The sequence below is a fragment of the Capricornis sumatraensis genome, chromosome 1 (genome assembly GCF_032405125.1).
Source record: "Capricornis sumatraensis isolate serow.1 chromosome 1, serow.2, whole genome shotgun sequence".
Lineage (NCBI taxonomy): Eukaryota > Metazoa > Chordata > Mammalia > Artiodactyla > Bovidae > Capricornis > Capricornis sumatraensis.
This window is the reverse complement of record NC_091069.1, coordinates 114,027,927-114,034,807: the sequence shown is the minus strand read 5'-3', so window position 1 is coordinate 114,034,807 and position 6,881 is coordinate 114,027,927. Positions and strand designations below refer to the sequence as shown.

Sequence of the window (6,881 nt, the reverse complement as noted above, 5' to 3'; positions counted from 1 at the left end):
TTAGAAACCATAAGCCTCGAGTTGCCAGACTTGCTGTCCATTAAGTCAACATATGTTCACTTCTCAGCAGAACTATAAGCTGAATTTCAATGATTAACTAATTGTTATTTCCTGTTATTTATGTGAGGTCCTTGACTGAACTGAGTGCATAGAAAACAGCAGCTAGAAAATTAAGCACAAATCAGTTCATAACTCATCCATTTTGTTAGACTAATTGAACTTTGCATGCTAGCAACTTTTGTCATCAACAATGATGACTAATGATTAAACAGGGAAATAAAAGTTAAGTGAAGGAAAATGAGAACTTGGATTTATATTGTGGTCCAGTTGACTAGTTTTGAAATAACATTGACACAGTGATAGTAAATGGAAAAGACTAGTGGTGGAGATAGTGGTTAAAATTTCCAACAGAAATATCATTTTTGATTGTTCATTTTCTAAGTGAATATTTTGCTTACAATCATCATTTTCAAGATGATTTTTAATCTTTCTGTTGTGCATTCCTTTCCAGCATTGTATATAAAAGTGTCAGTGGAAAAATAAAACACTATTTTAGGTTGAATTGTGTCCCCCAAGAATCAACATGTCTGAATCCTAGCCCCCAGTGCCCCAGAATGTAACCTTGTTTGGAGGTGTTAGGCTTTGGAGGGGTTAAGCTAAGGTCATCCTGGAGTAAGGAGGCCTTCTAATACAATACAGGTGATGTCCTTATGAGAAGGGAAATACAGACATGCATACAGAGAGAACACCATGTGAACATGGTGCAGAACAGGAATGCAGAGATTGGGTGATGTGTCTATAAGCCAAGAAACACCAAAGATTGCCAATAAAGACCAGGAAGCTAGGAGCAAGGCACAGAACATATTCTTCCTCAGAGCCCTCCGAGAGAAGCAACCCTGATGGCATCTTGAGCTTGTACTTCTAGCCTCCAGAACTGTAAAGCAATGAATCTCTGTTCTTTAAGCTACCTAGTACTTGGTATAATATGTTATGGCAGCCTTAGCAAACTAATACACACATTATTGGGTAAATAGTTCAGACATGGGTAGGGTGGGTTAAAAATTTGTTCATGAAGTTAGTACCTATAAATTAAGTCAAATCTCTGAAATAAGATACAGACAGAGGCAGGAGGGATATTTCTCTGTTCTTCAAAGATATGTAGCAAATAAAAAAATATTGCTAGCTCAAGGTATGACAATCTTTGGAGCTTCTTCTCAGCTCAGACTTCAAGTTATCTTCATTTGCTTACTACCCTGCATTTATTCCAAGACCAACTAAGAGAAGAGAATTGCTGACCTTCTTAGAGGAGTCTGTAGTCTAGCCAACAAAGTCCATAGAATCAGAAACTGAGCCTCCCATTAAAAAGGTTGCTATAGTAACCAATTAGCTAAAATTCTTGACTTCTGTGGTCCATCTCACCACTGAAAAATTGTTGAAAGGAATGAGAAGCTGACCCACAACATGCAGTAGAAAGCAAGGGACTAACACACATCGCTATTCCCATTTTATAACGGAGGAAACCAACCCTTAATGAGAAAGTATTCTGCTCCCACTCTGAACAGCTAGTAAACAAAAGGTCAGGATTTAAGCTCAGAAATGACTCCAGTTCTGCGTTCATAACCACTGCAGTATACTGTCTCCCAAAACTTACTCATCAGCATCAAATGATGACAGTGTTTGGAGAAAGTTTTTCCACTCTGAATTTTTTTAACTTAAAAAATAATGCATAAATAAGCCAAATAATACCGACTCATATAAAGAAAAAACTTAATGCTATCTATTCCATCTTCCTGATTACAACTCTATCCACTGAAGTAACCCATCTCAACAGTGTAGAGTCTTTCACATGTTTATCTACATTCATGCAAATATATCCCCCAAAAAGCACAGAGCAGTTGCTCTTCCTATATTTTATTTTAAAAAATAGGATGCTAGTATTTAGATTGCCCATTCTTTCAGGTATTTTTACAGCAATATAATGATACACAGATAAACATGCAGATATATGGATATAGATAGAATATACAATTATACCCTATGGTTGGACATTTCGGAAAAGGCAATGGCACCCCACTCCAGTACTCTTGCCTGGAAAATCCCATAGACAGAGGAGCCTGGTAGGCTGCAGTCCATGGGGTCACTAAGAGTCGGACTCGACTGAGCAACTTCACTTTCACTTTTCACTTTCATGCATTGGAGAAGGAAATGGCGACCCACTCCAGTGTCCTTGCCTGGAGAATCCCAGGGACAGTGGAGCCTGGTGGGCCACCGTCTACGGAGTCCCACAGAGTTGGACACGACTGAAGCGACTCAGCAGCAGCAGCAGCTGGACATTTAGGCTCCTTCCAAGATTTTATAACTATAAATGCTACAATATTCTTCTGTATATTCATATATATGCCAGTGATTGTCTGCAGAGCAGATTTTAAAAACTGACAATCCTGGGTCAAAGAATATATGTATTTTTAAGATTTTTATAGCAAGTGTCAAATTGCTTCCCAAACTGTTGTACCAATTCACATTCACATCAGTGTTGCTGAAAATGGCAATTTGCTCACATCCTTGCCAGTTCATAATTTTATCAAATATGTCAGTCCAGGTGCTCAAACACAGGCAATGCCAAGGCTGGTTAACTGAGCACCTCCTTAATTTTAATTCTGAGTTGACTGATACTAAACTCAAAGATATTTAATCTAAGGGTTAAATTCCTTTGGCTATCCTCTCATATGTATAAATAAGGTAGCTGTTGTGTATCTAAAGTTGTCTTTTTGTGGAGATATAAGTAACGGAGTCACTCTGAGTGACTCAGGCATGAAAAAAGAAAGATGATCTCTGATTTAAAGATAATAGATAGCTCACAAGATCATTGGAGAGGTTAGAGAACCAGGTTAAGGGATAAGCAGCCTGAACAACAGTCTAATCATGACATCAAATTGATTTGAAAAGAAATTTTAAGTCATTTCAAAGACTGTGAAACAAAACAGTTGACAATACTGCTAATTTTGTAGCAAGACACTTCAACTTGCAGAAACTACCAGCTCCCTTCTAAGAATGCCATACCATCTCTGCTTCTTGCCACACATCAAGGAGTCTAGGTCGTAGTGCATGGGAAGCTAGGAAATTTAGTATCTGAAGTTCAACTTTTCTAGTAGGAAGTAGCATCTGCCTCCCCAAAAACCTCATGAGTTCCTCAGAAGGGAATTTTTCAAACCATAGAAAGAAGGTTTCAGGGTTAGGAAGCAGGAAAGAATAATCAATGACCACGGCACAGATTCTTTTTGATTGCAGCCTTTCTAACATATGAAAACTGATTTTCTTTTCTTTCTTTCATTATATTTTCCTAATAATATGTTTAAAATTGTAAGTTTTATTTTCTTTTTCTATTTTCTTTTTTTTTTAATTTTTATTTTGTGCTCTTAAGATTTTTTAAACAGTCTACATTTTTGCAGTATCCAAAATGTGAGTTATTTTATTATCCATTCACCTGCAAGTGTGGTTATGATTTGGATCTTTGGCTAAGTAAAGACATTGTGATTCACCTAGTACTGACGGTAAACATTAGTGTTTAGGATATTATAAAAACAAAACCCTTGGTTCCTGTACTCGTGGCTCTTCATGTGGTCCTAGAGCGCATGCAGCCTTTGGTTTACATCTAAGATGGATTGAACAGCCTGCCTGCTCAAAACTCTATCTCCCACCAGGTTTTCTTTCTTTCTTTTTTTTTTTTTTTTCTTAACTCAAAGGCAGTGGTTGCTTTATTTGGGGGGGAGAAGGGCTCAGAAAATTTATTAAGTAAACAATGTCTAGCCCACCAGGTTTTCTTAAAGACTAATATTACCAGCTTGAAGACCATTTTCTGATTTAGGATGTTAAAACCTAAGAAAGGCTATATTAAAAGACTGAAATTAGTGTTCATTGACTTGTTCATTCATAAAGCACTTGATGAATATCTCTTATTAACCAGATTCTGTCCAAGGCACCAATGGCATAGAGATGAATGAGATTAAGTTTGAACCTCTATTCTTAGGTGTATAATTGGGAGTAAACTAACTTCTGAGGAAATTTCCATATTTTTTTTTTTAATGTAGGGAGAATTTAATACAAGTTACTCTATAAGTCAACAGATTTTTCATGATTACAGAGTTTGGTGACAATGCAATTTAATTTGAAAGCTTCTAATATGAAAAATTTCCCAACACAACTTGAGACATCCAGACAGTTTTTATTGAAAAGATTTACTGCAGCCAACGTTGAAAAAGTTTACTGCAGCTTTTGACTTCTTCAAAGAGCTGATAACCCTGCAGCAGAACAGAATTATTTGAAATAAAAAAAGTGTTCTGAGTTTTGCAGTTTATTTATTGAAACCTCATACATACATTGCTTGGATGTAGAATTCTAAAACCACGTTTTTCAAAAAAAAAAACGTTTTTATCCCATATCATGGAATAATGAATATACCAATGGAATACATGAGTCACTCAATTTGCTTCTCAGTGTGTTAAACAGAGAATTATTTGCTCATTTGGTAAACATTACCTCATCCGCTTCTTCACCTTCTTCATCATAACCATCATCATCATCTTCAATAGCTTCTCCAGTAAAGTATAACACTGATCTTGGGATTATACGCTCACGTAAAAAGTGACCAATTTCAAAGTCTGCAGCGAGGATAGCTTCAGAATCATCATCCAGATCTCCACTCTCAGGAACTTCAGGAGGGGCAAAAAAATTAAAGAGAGTCATTAGAAACTGTTTTGGTCACAGTACGAACTGTCCCACGTCCCTTGTGTTTCTGCTTCTTCTTAATCATTTTCAAAGTGACATTCTTCCCTTTTTTCCAATCTATCTGGCACCCTGTACAACCCATAATTTCTGGTCCGTCAAAAGAAAAGGGATCAGAATCATCTGGTTCTGATCTCATCCTATATGTCTTTGTCAACACTTCATTTGTGAAATATTCATTGGGTTCAAAGTGAAATTCTAAGACAAAACTCATAGGTTGACCAGCATCTGAGAACTTCACTTTAATATCTTTCAAGTGCTTCAGAATAGGCTCATCATGTTCCTGAACCATATCACTGAGCAGGTCAACATTCTTAAAAACGGTCAGCCAAAACTCAGGAATTCCCTTGGGATCTTCTTTTTCTTCATCCTTTTTCTCATCTTCAATCTTGGCCTTTTCTTTTAGCTCCTCCGAAATTTCATCTTCCTCATCTGGTTTCCACTCACACTCTTCTTCTGTAGGTTCATAAATGGCATTAATGATCTCAAATCGCTTATCAAACAGAGGCTGATAAAGAACAGCATACTTTGTTTCAAGATCATGAACTTCCTCATCGAATTCGGCTTCTATCTGTGCACATTTAACTTGAAGGTTTTTGAGAGCGCTCACTCGTCTTTTAACTACCCTAGGCAAGCTTTCAGTGTATCCTGTTGGTGTTTCTACCAGACCATCAAGTCTTTCTTGAAGGGCTGCAAGAATCTGAGGATTTTGCATCATCTGAACAGTCCGCTGTCGCGCTTTGATTTTTGTTTCTTCACCAGTTTTTTCTTCTTCTACTTCTTCAAGATCATCCAAATCTTGATCAAGTTCAGACTCTTCTTTGTTATCGATGTCTGCCATGTTGTACAAATGCCAAGTGTCGGTGGCGAGCGCGGGGAGCCGAGCGGCCCGAGCTGCGCAGGCAGTGACCCGGGGCGGCAGCGGGAGGAGCAGGAGGCTGCGCCGCGAGCAGATGGCGCTAAAAAAGCGAAATTTCCATATTTAAAATAAGGATGGTATGTACACACTGCTATATTTTAAATGGATAATGAATAAGGTTCTACTGTATAGCGCAAGGAACTCTGTTCAATGGCATGTGACAATCTGGATGGGAAGGAAGTTTGGGGAAGAATGGATACACGACACACACACACACACACACACACACACACATATATAAACAACGTTGCAATAGTTTCAGGTGAACAGCAAAAGGAGTCAGCCACGCTGTTCATCTGAAACTATTACAACCTTGTTAATAGGCTATAAAAAAAATAAAATAGGGACAGTAATAATGCCCACTTCATGGGTTTTTTCTAAGACAAGTGACACAGTAAAGTTCTGAGCACTGTATGGTATATAGTTTATATTCAACAACCTTCAAATACCTTAATAACTATTACTAGCATTAATAAACCCAGAGTAAATTACAACATGTGATAAATCTATGCCATACACAGACTAGGCTGCTGGGATTGATAAGAGTATGGAGAACAGCCCTGCTCAAATTGGAGTTGGCAAGGGGAGATTTAGAAGAGGAACCTGTAGAAGATTAAAATTTGAGCAAACTCTAAGAATGAACATAAGTTATCCTGGAGAAGGAATAACTGACATTGTGCAAGAAATGGGGAGAAGACAGATGAAATGGCATAACTAAGTTATGGAGATGTGAAATAATGCAGAATGCTGTTTGCCTTATAAATGTGTTATAAATCATTTTAATGTGAGAAAACAGTGAAAGAGGAGTTTGTTCAGATTATGAATGATCTTGTATGCCACGGTGAGTTGAGATTTCATCCTTAATAATAGGAGGAGACATCAAATGACTCTCAACTTAGCAGAAGGTCATTGTGTTTTAGACATCATATTCATATAGCAGTAAGGAAAATAATTAAAGGAGTATAAGATTAGCAACTGGGAGGCCTTCTCCCATCATGTCATTGCAATAATTTCATGGTGAGTGCTGATGGCTAGATTAAAGTAATGGCAGTGCAAAAAAGGAAAAGATTTAGATACACATTTACAGGGTAGAATGGGCACTAGAGCTAAATTTACTGGAAGCGGGGGGGGGAAATCTACAAAGCTTACCAGGTATCTGGCTTGGACAACTGTGTGAATG

General features: G+C 37.6%; 1 pseudogene; it reads right to left on the bottom strand.

Moving 5' to 3' along the window:
* Positions 1-4,235: 4,235 nt before the first annotated feature.
* On the bottom strand, positions 4,236-5,623 carry LOC138088040 (nucleosome assembly protein 1-like 1; annotated as a pseudogene).
* Positions 5,624-6,881: the final 1,258 nt, after the last annotated feature.